The sequence below is a fragment of the Panthera pardus genome, unplaced genomic scaffold, assembly GCF_024362965.1.
Source record: "Panthera pardus isolate Hobbes unplaced genomic scaffold, ASM2436296v1 HiC_scaffold_11, whole genome shotgun sequence".
NCBI classification, from domain to species: domain Eukaryota; kingdom Metazoa; phylum Chordata; class Mammalia; order Carnivora; family Felidae; genus Panthera; species Panthera pardus.
Window position 1 is genome coordinate 38,425,122 of NW_026526666.1, and position 17,643 is coordinate 38,442,764.

Consider the following 17,643-nt stretch of genomic DNA (forward strand, 5'->3'; position numbering starts at 1 on the left):
TCAATTATAATAAACTATTCCTCTTTAATATATACCTATTTAGTATATATATGTTATACACACATATTTGCAAAGGCACAATGTTCTTTGGCAAGGAGTTTATAATTGGTGTCTTAGAAATCACAACCAAAATGAAAAGCTTTCCATTATTTCCAAAATAATCAGAATATACAAACAAATAATTCTGAACTTTGATTGTATTTATCACTGTGTATTATAATATTATATAAGTTTCTCTGCTTTTATAACCCTATCTAAGTCGATGAGCATGGGAATACTCATTTTTTTGGCGTTAAGCCATTTTATAAGGTAAACGAAGTCACACGAGTATTTGTTACAACCTCAGAACTAGTGAACCATCCAGTGGATGGCAAATTTGGATGGGAGGGAAAAGCAGTTTAGAGACCTTCTTAGCTGGCTGATACAATAGACAAACACTGGGCAGTCCAGAAAGCACAAGACAAAGGGTTACACTGCAGAAGTATTTGTTGTAAAGCTACGATCCCCCACCCTTGTAAATCTGTATATACTATTTACATTTTTTCACATAAATTTATATCCACAGGTGGAACCCAATTATCTGTCACAGGGCTATTATAAGGATGAACTGAGACCATATTTATAAAATTAACACTGAGTTTGTACTAAGAGTTAGGCCCTTGCTTAAGTGTATTCATCTTCACAATAATACCATAGGTATTAGGTTGAACTACGTGAAACTGCCATTTCGGTAGGTGAAAAACTGTTGAATATCAGCAAAATTACATTTTGACCTACTACTGTTGTTTCATGTTACAAATGAAGAAACTGAGGAACAGAGGGCTTAAGTAACTTGTCTAAGGAGAATCTCTGCTTCTCCCCATCTTACGATTGAGGAAGCTGATGTTTAAGAAAGAATAGGCAACTTTTCCAAGGATACACAGCTATCTGCGTTTCAGGGAGTTAGATCAAGAGAGATTATATCTGCTTATGCATTTTATAAATTTCCTATTGCTAAAAATGTTAATGTAAAATGTTAATATAAAATGCTGGTAATATAAAATCTTCTCTTCCTACCCTCATCCTGGGTCTTTCATTCTCCAGTAACCAAGGATTACCAGGAAAAGATGCATTTAGTGATCAGGATAAAAAGGCCTCCATCTTTACTGTCTTCTGAGAGCTTCCCCTCCAAACCAACAGGGTGACTGCACTCATCCATCCCCAGCCTCTCCTGTGACCAACTCAATGCTAAATGATTAAGGTGCTAAAGTTCTTTGGTTTGTTCTCAAATTATTTTCAGTGATATCCTTGGGACAAATGAGGTGCAAGGGCTATCAGAGATAACATTAAAAAATTCATGAAACATTATCATTTCTCAAGTAGCACACAAAATAAATCTCAAACATAATTTCATGCGATTTAATTTGAGCTGGAACCAGGGACATTTTAGACTGTATACACAGCAGAAGAAAGCAGAACCCAAGTAGGAGTATCTGGTTGTTTTTTTCTTTTTCTTTTTCTTTTCTGCTCTATTTTCATCAATGCCTCAGACACTCCCTTGTAATCAGTTAGGCACTTTGAGACATGAACTTTGAACAGCATTTGGTGCACTGCAATAAGGCTAGGAGAGACCATCTTCATCCTTGGCATAGAGAACATGAACATTTTTCTTAGCAACATGTTCTAGGTATGCTACTTCAAGGAATTACATGAACACCAGTACTGGTGTCATTGTAAAAATTGCAGCTGCCACAGTAACAGTTTATCTTTCTGGTTCTCCTAGACACAGAAGATACAGTAGTTACCAGTGCCTGACTCCAGAGTCAGCCTGAGTATGAAACCAGACTCAACCTGTATTTGAAATCTCTACCACTTAACAACCTGTATGACTTTGGGCAAGCTTCTTTGTATCTCTATACATCAGTTTCTCATGGGTAAAATGAGGATTATATTAGTTCCTACCTACACAATTTAGAAATATTTTAAATGGGATCATGTTTGTAGTGTTTAGAACATTGCTAAGCGTGCTCTGTATTTTAATAAGTATTGATTTCTCGTGAAATTTTGAGCAGATCTTAATTTAACATTTAGAAACACAAGTGCTTTCATGTGTTCAGAGAATGCTTAACCTCCATCAGGAATTTAGGTTAATTTCCTTAAGAAATGATTCATCACACTCCTTGCATTTATCTTATTCTCACTTTATTTCCTAGATTTATCTTTAATATATCTTTTCCCACTTCCCAACATTTACATAACCATCTAAGTTTTCCCAGAACAAATACACTTCATCACCAGTTACATCTATCCTTGTCCTTTCCTTTCCTTCAGTGTTATAGTGCATTTCATTGTTTGTTCTGATCGTTTACTGATAACTGCTGTATTACCAAAATAGACATCAGTTGCTAACACAGAGTAGCTATGCTGGGTGCTATTCAAAGCACAGAGAAATTTTTCCCTGAAATTGAAGCTGATGAACTAGAGGCACATAAAAAACAAATTAAGATCCACTCACTACTACATATATGGTGTTACAACAACAAAATATTGCATGTGACTATTATACATGGTAACAGAGAACTTGTACTAGGAGAAAAAAATAATAAAGTGTGAGTTATAAATCACAGTAGGTTAATAGAAGACTGTTAGCTCTGATTTTCCTTTTTTCTTGTAGAACCTTTTAATTACTGCATTTCTAATGCACTTACATTTGCCAGTAGTTCTCGTTTTTATTCTTCTAATAATAGTTCCTAAGGTACATCCTATAAATTACACCTTTCCTTTTCCTCTCCCTCTTCTCTTTAAACAATTCTGAGAAAGAGAGAGAGAGAAAAAGAGCAAACTGTAATTTTAAGTAACTCCTTTGGATTAGTTCATGTGCTCCTTTAAAAACAAAAATCTCTAACTGTCATTAGCACTGTGCTTTCCTGCCCGCATTCTTATACATGCCAATTTATCATTACAGCATTGCTGCTGGCCTGCCGTTTTTCTATTAAGGCACCAACTCTAGACAAACAAGCCCTCTCCATTCACTCCCCACATTCTTTACTTTTTTAACTTGTTCTAATTCCAGGTTTCCTCTAAGGACCCTCAATTTCAAAACCGTTCATTAGGCTGGCCGAAAGTACTTCTGTTTCCTTTTACTCTATAAAAGGCTAGCTTTCTCCCCGAACTCATTTGTTCAGTTTTGTCTCTTAACCTCCTTACCTCTTACATCACTCTTTGCAAGGACAGTGTCTTTTTTTTTTTAAGTTCTCTAAGCCTTGTTCCTCTATCTTTAAGATGTTTCTGGAAATCTCACTTCTACAATAAGTAGAGGAATAAGTGTTACCACTGAACTTGCCAAACAATTTAAGGGATGACTGTAGGTCCTACATTTGATAAAATGGGAACAGATCCTAATTTAAAAATCCTGGGGAAAGCAATTACTTGGAGACAGAGAAAAATTTGTGGTAAGAATGACTCCATGGCAAATAATTAGGTATAAGAAGAGTATAAATTATTTTTTTTCTTGCAAAGATAGAGACATTCATTCATATAATAAATATCCCAGATCCTCTACTGTGCTAGAGCCTGGAATGATAATAACAACCCTAGCAGTAAAATATCTACTTTCTGTAGTATTCTTTTATGGAATGTTATTTTTTTGTTACATTCTTTGCTTTCATTCTTCACTCTTCACATGATGCCATTCAGTGTCAAAAGGTACACATAAGGCATCAAATACTTGCTTTTAAGTATTGTATTCAATGGCATTTCCCTCAAAAGCTTCAACTAGAATAGTTGAAATTACGATAAGAAAGTGATAGATTTGAAAAGTCCTTTTCTGCTTTTTCTAGTAGTAGAAGAAAAGCCCAAGAGTGTGACGATTTGAAGAAGAGACAGAAAGCCATATATTGGATAAGAAACATTTAGTAAGTGAAGTTCTGGGGTGCCTGGGTGGCTCAGTCTGTTAAGCCTCTGACTTTGGCTCAGGTCATGATCTGGCAGTTCCTGTTCCAGGGTTTGAGCCCCTCGTCTGGCTCTGTGCTGACGGCTCAGAGTCTGGAGCCTGCTTCAGATTCTGTGCCTCCCTCTCTCTCTGCCGTTCCCCCTCTCCCCCGCCCCCCCCGCTCCCTCTCTCTCTCTGTCTCTCAAAAATAAATGAACATGACAAGAAAAAAAATTTTAATATGGTACCTTCTCCAAAAAGCCTTAAAAAAAAAAGATAGTGAGTGAAGTTGTTTATGACCCCTGAGGAAATTACACTTGAATAACGAAATTATGTTTCGTATGTTTTTACGATTTGGTTTCAAGCTACCTTTCCATGTTCAACAAACTAGGTAGGGAACATATTACTCCCAGTTTAAAAGAGAAAAAAGTTGTATGCCAACTATATGACAATAAAAAATAAAGATGTTTGTTCTTCACAGAAAAACAAAAAGAGAAGTTAAACAAGTGGCATAGCTAGTAGGACAAAAGCCGGATTGAGGCTAAAATGTAGGTTTTTCCAAATCCTGGTTCAATTTTTCTTTCATTGTAAGGCATACTTCTGCCTTTTAAAAATGCACATTCTAATGTAAACCAGCAGTCTTTTGTCATACAAATAGTAAAATATACACCACATTCACGGTTAGCTTATGTTTTATATATTTCATAGAAAATAAAATATTTGAAAACAAATTAAATTTTTATCAAAATCCTTGGTAAAGTTTGCACTTTCCTTTTGTATGTTCAATTTTTTGATAAAATTTTAATATATATATTTTATATTACAGTGGGAGAAACGTGTGTATACTTTGATTTCAAAGTGAAGTGAATTTTGAAATTCTGAGGCATGGCTCTGACATCAAAGATATTCAAATAATCACCGCACTGATAACATTAACTTGATTGAATATTGCAGTCTTCTTGGTTAGATGTATTTAAAAGTTGTCTTCAGTTTCTGTTGCTTAGAAAATGCAGCTTCCAAGGAGAATTCAGTCAAGGGCATTAGTGTGTTAGTTATCAGAGAAAATATGATTAGGTTTGTGTAGAATTCACATGCACCTTTAAATTTTAAGTGCAGGGGCACTTGGGTGGTTTAGTCAGTTGAGCATCCAACTCTTGATTTCGGCTCAGGTCATGATCCCAGGGTCATGGGATTGGGCTCCATGTGTTGGGCTCCTTGCCGAGCACGGAGCCTAATTAAGATTCTGTCTGCTCCCTGCCCCATCCTGGCTTGTACTGTGAATAAGTAAATAAATAAAATAAAATAAAATAAAATAAAATAAAATAAAATAAAATAAAAATAAATAAATTTTAAGTGCAAAAGATCCCAAGTCTTGTGAGACATAAAGTTAATACTCAGTGGAATTTAATTGAATATATGTAATTATCATGTTCTGAATATGATCATTCCTGTGTCAAAGTTTCTTGAAGGATATGAATCTTGAGATGTAAAGACTACATCTCCCTAAACAAAGTTTCAGTATCTCAGTGGTCAGCACTCAAAAGGCTAACGTTTACTGCCCAAAAGATGTTTTCTGAAAGTAAGATGACTCTAAACTCAAAGGAAAGCATAAAATTATTTTTTGTATGCTTTTCTTTTCCTTATAATATACTTTTCTTTATCACTGCTTCCTCTTTTCCCATTTCCTACATCTATTTTGGCCCCAGTATCCAACTCATTTCACTCTAATTTTCTTTACCCTTATTCTATAACCTGTCACTTTTCTTAGAATTCCCTTGTTTCGTCTTCACCTGAGATTAGCCCCCAGCCTATAATACACAAAAGGGGTGTAAGACCGTTCTGTGTACTGAAAACATAACACTCCAGTTTATAATATATACTTTTTTCTATTTGAAGCCTTTCTTTCTCTAGTAATGGAAACCTTTCACCATGTCTTTCTCCATTCTGTTCTATAATCCATCACTCTGCTTTTCCACACTCAACTTGCAGGTTTTGACCCTCCTTCTCTATTACTCTCTTTGAGATCTGAACCTCTTTCATCCCTTTTGCTATATTGCATGTCTGTCTCCTCTCAAAAGCTCCCTCCTTCTGTTCATGGCAGCTGATCCTCTAGATATCTCATCTAAGGAGGGGATGTAGAGGAGAAAGCCCACCAAGTGGCTTCGCTTTCAAATACTGAATGTGAACGTTGGCTGGAGCGCCAAGTGGTAAGTCTATGCAGTACAAGCAGTAAGCACTACGGGGGCTCAAAACTTTTGTATTATTTCCCTGTGTGTGTCTGGACTCCATAGCTGTGTCTGAATAATCATGTGCTTGTCTCAACTTTGTTAGGATTATCCAGTGCAGTCATTCAGCCCAAAAGGCATTGCTGCTGTAACAGAAATACTGCCAAGCCAAAGAGTTTGACTTAGGTTCACAAAATAACAGAAAGTAAAATAATTAATAAATAAATAAATAAATAAATAAATAAATAAATAAATAAATAGGTTTTAAGCTATATTGTGTGAATGGCAAATACTCAGAGCTCAAAAATAAAATGCCACTTCAAATGTGACCCTTAAATAGACCGGAAATCATATTCAAGGATGCCAGAAGCTCATTATGCTTTGTTTTGATTCAAATAACCCTTTTGAAGTCCACATCCGATAGTGCTATGTAGTAAGTAGGCATTTAATAAACCCTTGTTTAAATGGCCTGAAACTGAGGAATAAGAATTGTGTCAGAGAATTATTTGGAAGAAAGACACATAAACCTCACACTTTTCTTTAAAGTGACCTCACCCCAAGAGTTCCCCTGATGAGAAACACTGGGAGCATCACGGAGATTTTTTGGCATGCAGGATAGGTAAGTCTACGCTTGATATTTGTTGGGCCTCTGCTGAGGTGAGTATTAATCTCTCACTCCACTTGCCTACTTTATTTATCAATCAATATTTACCATCCATTATTAACAGGTTAGGTTCTTTTTCTACTTTATTCAGCCTATAGGGCTGGGCTGGGGCAGAAAGATGTTAGCTTACATTCTGTCCTAATATAAACAGTTAACAAGACCTTATCTTACCCTGGCTCCTTCTCAGTGCTCCAGGCCAGGGCATTTTCTTGAGTGAGCTGATGGTTTGGGGTCTAAGGGAGAGGACATGGGTTGATGGACTCTACCAAACCACTAATAATTTATTGAGCACTAGCTATGTACCACCACTTTTGAAGATGTTTACATAAAGAATTTCATTTTCAGCCTCCCGACACATCTACCCACTTTTCACAGATGGAGAAACTGAGGCACTAAGTTAAAACAAAATCTCTAAGGTTATGCAGCAAGTGGTAGAGCCAGGGATGGAACCTGGCAATTTGACTTGAGAGACACATTCTCAAGGAGTAAGGCTGTCCTAGGATAACTGGGTCAATTAATTCAACTCTTGTGTGAGACTGTGTTTTGTTTTGTGTTGTTTTCTGTCTGCCAGGCTTGCTCCACTGGGTTGGATCATGCTGAATAGATTGCCTTGTTTTGAGTTGCCAGCACAAAAGGTTTTATTGTTGTTTTGTCTTTTGTTTTTGTTGTTGTTGTTGTTGTTTTGTTTTGTTTTGGGGGGAGGAGGTAAAGCTCTTTCTCTTGACCTGATTATTCCAAAAGCAGAACACCAGCATTATCAGGAGGACACTAAGCCACTGGTCCCTGGGGCAGCAGGTATAGAGAGGCATCCTGTGGAATGAGTGACACAAGTAGCCCATATCTTGCTGGCTACAGCCCTATAATCAGGTTAATTATTGTCAAGATAGAATCTAGAGAAATGATCACTTAGGACACCAGGATAAGGGTCCTGGGTAAAGAACACAGAGTTCAGGGCATAAGGTAAAGCTAAGTAAGCATGGAGAAAATGACGTCAGAAACACAGGTGTTAGAGGAGCACTTAGGTGGCTCAGTTGATTAAGCATCCGACTTCGGCTCAGGTCATGATCTCACAGTTGGTGAGCTCGAGCCCTGAGTTGGGCTATGTGCTAACAGTTCAGACACTGGAGCCTGCTTTGGATTTTGTGTCTCCCTCTCTCTCAGCCCCTCCCCCACTTTCTCTCTCTCTCTCTCTCTCTCTCACTCTCACTCTCAAAAATAAACACTAACAAAATTAAAAAAACAACAACAAAACAGAACAAGTGTTAGAATATCAGACTGTGTCAGGAAGACAGGGGCAGAAAAATCATACCACAGCTCAGACTCACTATGTAGAATGGGGAAAGGTCAAACTGCCAGATCACAGAACAAGCATAGCCCACTGCCCTTGGTGGGGTCTCTTCTGCATCCGTAGCTACTCTAGCACCCCTTTGTGCCTAGCCTGTCTACTGTTTCTGTAAAGTCCTGGTGGTGAACACCATGAACATGATCTCTCACTTTTAGCTCAATGTTCCTAAACTGGTGGAGCTATGTCTAGGAAAGTGTGGAAATGTTTCATTTCCCACTCTGCTTTTTCATTGACCTTCCTTGTGTGGGGCTGTCCCTTCTGATGGAGAATCAGACTGAGACTGAAGAGCTTCTTCAACAGTTGCTGACTATCATACTAGAGACCACTATGCAAGAATAAGGGCTAGCTCAAAGAAGCTGTCATTCTTCTAGTCACAAGAGTTAGGACCTTGGATCAAGGAGATACTGGTTGATGTATTGCTTATAAGTTAGTTCAGCATTCAATGTTGACCTAAACCCAGATCCTGCTAAACTACATGGCACCTTAAAGACATACTTAGGCAACATTGACCAATGTGCTGCATTGCAGGATACACAGTGTTTATTTATTTATGACATAATTATTTATTTAAATTTAGTTCTGAGGCCACCATGATCTGTCTTACCAGACGCTTTCAAATTTTGAATTCTAACCTGGGTTTCAGTTTGTTCTCAAGTCTTTATTTATATCCAATGAATCAAAAGATAGTTTGGTAACTTCAACAATAACATTTGATGGGTAAATATATTTGGGGTTATGAAATTTAGCTATCTTCTATTTTTCAACTGTAAGTGCAAACAGATATACATTGTTTTAAATTTAAAGGTCAGACCTGAAAGGTTCCACTTGCCAGGATGACTCTAGACGCTTCATGGCCAGTATCCTTCTCATTGTTTTGTCAACTTCTGTTTGTACACTCATATCATGCTGACAGTATCATAGGCTCTTAAGAAATATAAAATAAATGTATTTCATGAACTCAAAGTATATAAATATATGAAAATATCTGAGCCACAGAAATATTTCCTTTCATGGTTCAGACTTTTTTTACTTTTTTAATTTTTTATTTTAGAGAGAGGGAGAGAGAGCTCATGAGTGGGGGAGAAGGGTAGAGGGAGAGAGAGAATCTTTTTTTTTTAAGTTTTATTTATTTTGAGATAGAGTCAGAGGCAAAAAGAGAGAGAGAGAGAGAGAGAAGGAGCAGGGGAGGGACAGAGAGAGAAGCAGAGAGATGGAGAGAATCCCAAGCAGGCTCAGCACTGTCAGTGCAGAGCCCAATGCAGGGCTCAAACTCATGAACTGTGAGATCGTCATCTGAGCTGAAGTCAGATGTTCAACCGACTGAGCCAATCAGGCACCCCAGAGGGAGAGAATCTTGAGCAGGCTCCACACTCAGCATGGAGCCCGACACAGGGCTCGATCCCTCAACCCTCGATCCCACAACCCTGGTATCATTGACCTAAGCCAAAATCAAGAGGTAGGTGCTAAGCCATGTAGGCACCCCTCAGACTTATATGTTAGAAAAACTGGGTTCCATCAGCATAACAGAAGTTATCATTTGGAGCCTGGTGAGGGGTTGGCACTGAGGGAGTCTTCCCAGGACTATCAATGGAGAAGAACAAAATCTTATAAATGGATGGGGCAAGAATGCTCACACAAAACTCTGCTTCTATCTCAATCTTTATTCCTGATTCACTTGTCCTCAGTGACTGCTTTTACTCTCTTCATGATATGCAGAGTCCAGAGCACCGAAGAAGAAACCAGGAATCAGATCAAGGTTATTAGGCACAGAAATCTGGGTCCAAGAGAAAGCCAAGATTGCAAACTGAATATGGCCTCTTAGATCCACAACAAGAAAGAGCACACTCCTGCCCAACAATGAACTGTAGGTGATATTGAGATCAGTAAAGCCTTGAGGGAGGAAATAAAGGAACCCCAATTGATATAGCATGGTTAGAAGAGAAGGTGACCTCTTTCCCTGCCATAGTTTTGGGATGATGCTGGGGCAAGGCATTCCCTACAATATTCTCTATCAGTATCAATTCCCTTCGTATCTCTTCTACCTGTCTCTTGCCCTTCTCTATATCTATCTCCATGGGTCACTGCCTAAAGTCAATAAATTGAGACCTTTCAAAACAAAATATTTAATTCATTATAGTCTCCAGATACCCTTGTCTGTCAGTTTGATACAGTATAGTGGAATGACCACAACAAGGAGTCAAACTGATACCAGTTTGAATTCGGCTTTGACATTTACTAGCTGTGCCTCCCTGGGAAGTTTACTTATACTTCTTTAAGCCTCAGTGTCTTCATTGTAAAATGGGTAAAGTAGTAGCTACCTCACATAGATGATTAGAGGATTTAAGAGATAATATATACATAGTATAGGGCCTTCACATGGAAGTCATCAGTATATGGTAGTTTTGTTTATTATTTCTCCATACCAATATCTGTATTAGTTTCCTCGGCTACTGCAGCAAATCATCACAAGCTGAGTGCTTTAAAACAGTAGAAATCTATTCTTTCACAGTTCTGGAGGTAAAAGTCCAAAATTAAGCAGTCAGCATGGTTGGTTTCTTCCAGAGACTCTGAGGGAAAATCCATTCCGTGTTTCTCTCCTAGCTTCTCTGGCTGCCAGCCAACATGGACTTGGAGACATATCACTCCAATCTCTGCCTCTGTTTTCATGTGGACTTCCTTTCTGTGTCTCTGTGTGTCTTCTCTTTTTCTGTTACTTATGAGGACATATGTCATTGTATTTGGAGCCCACCCTAATTCAGGACAATCTCATTTGGAGATCTTTACCTTAATTACATCTGCAAAATCCTTGTTCCAAATAAGGTTACATTCGGAGGTTCCAAGTGGACATATCTATTGAAGGAACATTCTTCACCCCTCTACAAAACATGTGATTGGCTGAATTGTATCCCTCCAAGTTCATATGTTGAAGCCCTAATCCCCAGTACCTCAGAATGTGACTGTATTTGGTAGACAGGGCTCTAAAGAGGTAATCAAGTTAAAATGAGGTCATTAGTGTGAGCCCTAGTCTAGTCTGACTTGTGTTTTTATAACAAGAGGAACAAAGAGAGACACCAGGAATGCACATGCACAAAGGAAAGCACACTCTGTGTGAGGACACTGCAAAAAGTGGCCATCTGTAAGCCAAGGAAAAAGGCCTCAGATGACCAAACATGCTGACACCTTGAGCTTGTACTTGCAGCCTCCAGAACTGTGGGAGATAAATTTCTGTTGATTCAGCCACTGAGTCTGTGGTATTGTGTTATGGCACCCCAGCAAACTAACACAGTACATAAATGATTGACCTGCTTTCTTTAGTTTCTTTAGGGTTATAAGTTTACATATGGAATCTGACTTCTTACAGTGTGTTCATGAACCCCATATTTGCAGTAACCTTACAGTGTGAGGGAAGCTCACTTCCCTCCTGCTCAGATATTACTTAATACACTAAGCAGTGCCACTTGGTCGAAATTCTCCATACCAATGGTTTGGTATGATTTGGTTTGATTTTGTAGCTGAATTGAATGAATACAATGAATATGGTTCAGTGCTTGATAACAAAAATTCTATAGTGTCATGGGCCATCATAATAAATATTATGGTTATTGTGAAATCTCAAAGGTATAGAGGATTTAGATTAAAGAGGACTAGAAGTTTCTAGTCCTTTCTAGAAGGACTAGAAGTTGATATTTCATCCCATTTCAACTCAAGAGCCATTTTACTTGTATATGAAGTACGTATTCTACTGTCATCCATTAGCAAATTCTAAAAATAGCCTTCATGAGCATGAAATTTTGCATCTTTTAATTTATGGGCTTGAAAAAAAAAAACCCTAAACTCCTAAGTGTTATCTTTTTTAACTAGCTTATGATTAGCGCAGCTGTTATTTTAGTTCATTGTTTTATTGCTTTTGTAAAGAGCTCTGGGATTTTTATGAAGGTGCTAAGCTTATAGTGTATTTTTAATCACCAATTCAGTTGTCATTATCTTTGTCATTAAAAACAGCACATCTGTAAGCCTATGCTGGAATTCAAATAAGATACAAATATATACAAGCAATTAACAGTAAATATTAATAATGATATCATCAACCTCTAAGAGAGAAAGCCAGAAAGACGGAGTTAAAGAATCATACATAGGTCTCCCAAGCTTTTCTCTGACAAGTATGATTTCAGATATAGTTATTGTTGAGATATTTTTCTGACGTATTACTTATGACTGGCATACCTAGAGGTTTTAGCGCAATACATCAACCAGTGCTCTGGGGGTGGATCTCACATTGTACTCTCTTAACAATAGTTGACAGCAGGTAGCATTCCTTTCCTCTGTGTCTATTCTGACCTGCTCCAAGGTCAAGACAATGAATATGTGATCCACCACTCACTTCCCTCTGAAAATACGTGGATTTCTCACAGTTAGTGTAATCTACATGTTTCTTCACTGCGTTAACATCAATAAATAGGTTACTGAGAAAAGCAAGGGAGACAGGGCTACTGATACTCTAGTCTCTATGGCTAACATGTGAGCATTGGAATGATACTGGAAAGCATCATGATTCAAGTGCTTTGAACAGACTTCTTGATGGAGACGGTAAGCTCTACTGAACGATTTCTCTCTTTTGTCATTGTTGCCCAAGTGCTTAGCGCAGTGCCAGGCACCCAGGAGGTGATCAATAAATAATTGTTAACGGGTAAATTAGTGAATGAACAAACTGCAAAACGTATCACCACTCTTTATTAGGAAAAATATTATTAGTTGCTTAGTCAACAGTGATAAATGGTACTGAACTCCATATGGCGAAATCAAAACAAAAAACATAATATGCATAGGCCATGTTGCCTCAGGCTCAAGCAAAGCATTATCAAGATGCAGAGAGAGGAGCAAACACAGGCACACATCTGTGAAATAAGGAAGTAACAGCAATTACATATATATCGCAATCCATCAAGTAGTTCAAACAGAATATATAAACATGGTATCTATGCTGTGACCCCCCCAAGCCCCCCAAAGTTTAGGACATTTGAAATCTCAGGAAGTCTCTAGAGGAAATGCAAAATCTAATGGAGTAGATTGTGAAAAGCCCTCAGAGGAAACAAGTTTTCAGTCCACGTTTGAGGAAAGTGTGAGCTCTCATTTGGTAAGAAGTACAAAACTGATAGATTAGGAAGCCACTGTAGGAACTTGAAAGGGGACAGAATAATGTGGACAAAATTTTTAATGAACTCATACAACATAGAAACAGGAAAAAGTTGATATAGTATATGTACAAACGTTCTAAGACTGTATTAAACATAATACAATGGTTCATTTCTGTAAATAATATCCTTGGGCCCGGGCAGGAGGGAGGCTGGCTCAGATAATGGCTTCCTGAAGTCAAATTGTTGTACTTGCCTACACAAGCCTAGTTAATAATCTTTCAAAATCTAACCACCTGTGAGTGAGACATTGAGGAAGTAGTAATAAATAAACTATTTTACTGCACCTTAGGGAAACACACTCATAATTTTACCCTACCTGAATCATGGGAGAGTAATTGTGATACCTTAGACATGGTGTTCTACAAAATCACAGGCTTTGGCTGTATACATTAGGTGAAGTAGAGAATCAAGTCAATCAATAATGTTGAGGAAAAAATAAAATGACAAAACAAAACTTCTCTCTCAATTATCTGAATCATTAAGGTAAGAATGGGTTTTGTAAAGAGTACATTTTCTAGATCAGTGGTTCTCATCTTGTTTACAATAAGAGTAGCACTCTCTGTTGACTGAATAAATAGCATCTTTCATTCTTTTTTTTTTTGAGTAGGTATAAGTGTTATGATACTTGGAAAATTAAAATTTCATTTACTAATATTTCTGACTTCAAATATAGCACAAATACCACCTCTAGATGTGAGGGGTTGCTCCTCAGAGAAGAGTGGCTGGGTAAGACAGTACAAAATGTCTCAAAACGTGTTTGTTAACAATGTGCCTGGTTTAAGCCACTGTTTGCTTTTTTAAACAAAACTAAAAGTGGCACTCTTCAACAACATTCTTCAAATACATTCTTCTAACTGGAAAAGGTTAGGAACCATCAAGCTAGACAATTGCTTGGATCTGTGCTGGCAGTTGTGACTTTCTAGGATCACAGGATTAAAGAGCATCTCAGCAGGTTTGACATCTTGGCTGTCCTTATGATCGATGCTCGTCACAGTGGCCAGAACCATGATGAGACTATCCCCATCAGTCATTAAGGAAGCCTGTCATTTCACGCATATTGCCATAATTTGAGGACGTGTCTGAGGAGTGGAAGCAATGAAACTGCAACATGGCCAATCCCGTAAGTTTAGCCATTTATCACATATTACAAGATCTAGAGTTGATGGCCAGGGTGATGGATATTAATGATGAAGATGGCTTGATTTAAATAGTTTATTGTCCATAGGTATAACTTAAGTATAATTTATTTTCTCTTTCCTCAAAATAACTATGGTTAAGACTGGGAAGATTAACTGTCAGAAATTACTTAAATAAGAAAGAGAAAGTGATTTAGTTTACCCATAACAGATTTAAAGTACATCAGAATTGAAGGGGGGAAGATATAAAAATCATGACATGCCAAGAAAATGAAAATATGGAAGAAATACACACATCATCAAGTCACTAGTTCAGATGAATCATTTTGCTTAGTATAGAGAGCGCAGTTAATAATGGATTATCTCCAAAAATGCTTGAAATGTGGCATTGCAAAAGGAAATTCTGTTCATTTTTTTTTTAATTTTTGCAAAGTCAGATAATTTTGAGAAAAACAGTACTGCAGAGAGTACCAAAGTTGCTAGACACAGCATCCCAGTTAAAAATAACTACAAATAGGAAGCCATCCTTGGTAGAACAAAAAATAAACCTGAAAAAAAAAAGTTTTGTTTCTAGGGAATCAAAGATCTCTAGCAGGGACAAATGACAAAACACTTAAGTTGAAAAATAAATGTAAAGAAGCTTGGGCATAGAATTGAAACTAGAATGAAAACAAAACAAAACCCTGATTACCATAAATGATTTTTTAAAAGGTGAGGTTGGAAGTATTTTTAAAATTATATATTTGGGGCACCTGGGTGGCTCAGTCGGTTGAGCATCCAATTCTTGATGTCAGCTCAGGTCATTATCTAAGGATCAAGCCCTGTGTCGCATTCTGTGCTGAAATTCTCTCTCTCTCTCTCTCTCTCTCTCTCTCTTTCTCTCTCTCCCTACCTTTGCCCCTTTCCCCAGGTCATGCTCTTTCTCTCTCGTTCAAAAAAATAATTTAAAAAATTAAAAATAAATATTCAATTTAGAGTAGTAAATTATTACATAATACAGTCTACTTTCCACCTACATTTATAATCTCAGCATCTAGTAAGTGAAGGCACAAGGTGACATATACTTTTTAAGATGTTTGCCAGTCCTAACCCTTTTTGAAAACGAGTTCCATTTCTATAGTGGATGCTAGTCCCGTCTTTGAACTGGGTGATCCTTCCCTGTCATCATAGCAGATAGGACTAAGGACAGAGTGAGAGAGATCCACCCTAAGATGGGTAGATCTGATTTTGTCTCTAGAGAATTTGGAACTGGAGCACAGTTAATTAAGTGCTGGAATAGAAAAGGGATGTGAAGCCAGTGCGGGGCCATGTTTGGGCTTGTGCATGTGCTGAAGCAGTGAAAATCACTTGAGAGAAAGGGAGGAAGAGAGAAAGAGATGTAGAGAGAGCCCGAGGGGCAAAAGCAGTGGAGGGAGGGGGTGAGCACAAGAGAAAACCAGATGCTCCGTGAGAGACAGCCCTCACGAAACTTTCTTTTCTGTATGGTTATGGTTTCACATGAGGTTTGACTGGAGTCCCCAACCTTGGTTTCTGCAAGTTTTCCCTACAGTTTTCATAATAAACTTCAACTGTGCTTAAGCATTAGGCTATGCGTTCAATTTAATTCATGGAGAAGAGGTAAGATTCTGCAGAAGTTAGGGGGAGAGATAAATATGAGACAGAGTCATCACATTTCTTTTAAGTTTCTCTATTTGGTAATTTATGAAACACAATACCTGCACTTATTGGCTCTTTATATGTTAACACATAACAATGGAATAAGTATGCTTAGTGACTTCTCTGGGTCTTATGGTTTCTTAGTGGACTAGCATATGATTTCCTAACACATACTCCCCCTATTAGATTTTGCTTAGTCAAAACTTGAACCGTTAGCCAAAATTAGGCTGCAAGTTTCTTAGTTTTTATAATGTGTTTTTGCTTAAGTAAGCATGATTTAACATAATTTGTACTTCTGGTAGAAATACAGAAGTTGGAACAAACATTGTAATAAGATGTCATCTGTCTACAAAACAGAAAGAAAGAACCTAGAGTTGGTGAGAACTTAGGGAGATGGGCCATCTGAATCCTGGCTGTGTGAATTGTAATAGGAATTATGCCAATACTCATTCATTCAACAAATATTTATGGAATTCATTCTTGATGCCACTGTTCTAGGCACTGAAATTCATCAGTGAACAAATCAGACAAAAATCTGCCTGTATGGAACTTATATTTTTCAAAAAGTTTAAAACTGTACATATCTTTTTAACCTAAAAGTTGTACTTTTGGATATATGTATATGTATTTTTTCATACAGTGGAATACTATGTTGCCATTAAACACGTTTTTAAAGAATATAGTATTAGGTTAAAATCTTCTTTTTTAAAAAAAGTTTTAAAAGTTTATTTTTGAGAGAGAGAGACAGAGTGTGAATAGGGGAGGGGTAGAGAGAGAGGGACGCACAGAATCTGAAGCAGGCTCCAGGCTCTGAGCTGTCAGCACAGAGCCTGACGTGGGGCTCGAAGTCACGAACTGCGAGATCATGACCTGAGTTGAAGTCGGACGCTCAACCAACTGAGCCACCCAGGCACCCCTAAAGAATATAGTGTTAGGTTAAATATTAAGTTATAAAGGAGTAACTACAGTAGGTTCTCATCCTTATAAAAAATGATTTAAATAGTTTAGTGAGATAAGTGCTCACACGCATCTACTTTTTAAATTCAAAAGAAATATATACTGAAACATTAATGGTAGTTGCCTCTGTATGATGACATTATAGATCATTTTAATTTTGCTCTTATTATGTCTCCATGTTGCTAAATTTTCTGTAACAAGGCTGTATTAATTTGATATCTTTTGCCTCACGTGTAAGATGCATGACGTTTCACATTTTCATATATTTAAAATTGAGAATTATGAGCTCAATGTGGGCAGGAATCTGTCTTGGAAACTTACTTGAGTCAATGAATGTTATTGTCAAAAAGAAAATGTCCATACTTTAGGCAAAGGAGTACATTGTAGTATAATTGTCACTGTAGTATAATTGTCACTGTACATGTTTGACATTAACGATGTCTATAAGCTGATTGATACTTTTGTCACTCCAGTTGAGCTATGTCTCTAAAATGCCACATGAACTTTAACTTGTTTGGATCCATACATATCATTTAAAATATCTTTTGGAAAGAT

The 17,643-nt window shown here is 37.4% G+C and overlaps 2 protein-coding genes across 24 annotated transcripts in view; one reads left to right on the forward strand and one right to left on the reverse strand.

Annotated features, from left to right (window-relative positions):
* ADGRL2 (adhesion G protein-coupled receptor L2) overlaps positions 1-17,643 on the reverse strand; it is a 621,134-nt gene that overhangs the window by 234,949 nt on the left and 368,542 nt on the right. The window lies entirely within an intron of this gene.
* LOC109246166 (protein ALEX-like) overlaps positions 1-17,643 on the forward strand; it is a 99,819-nt gene that overhangs the window by 48,750 nt on the left and 33,426 nt on the right. Inside the window, exon 6 of the mRNA XM_053899157.1 lies at positions 6,682-6,754. The gene's annotated coding sequence lies outside the window, so the exon portion shown is untranslated. The remainder of the gene's footprint in view (positions 1-6,681; positions 6,755-17,643) is intronic.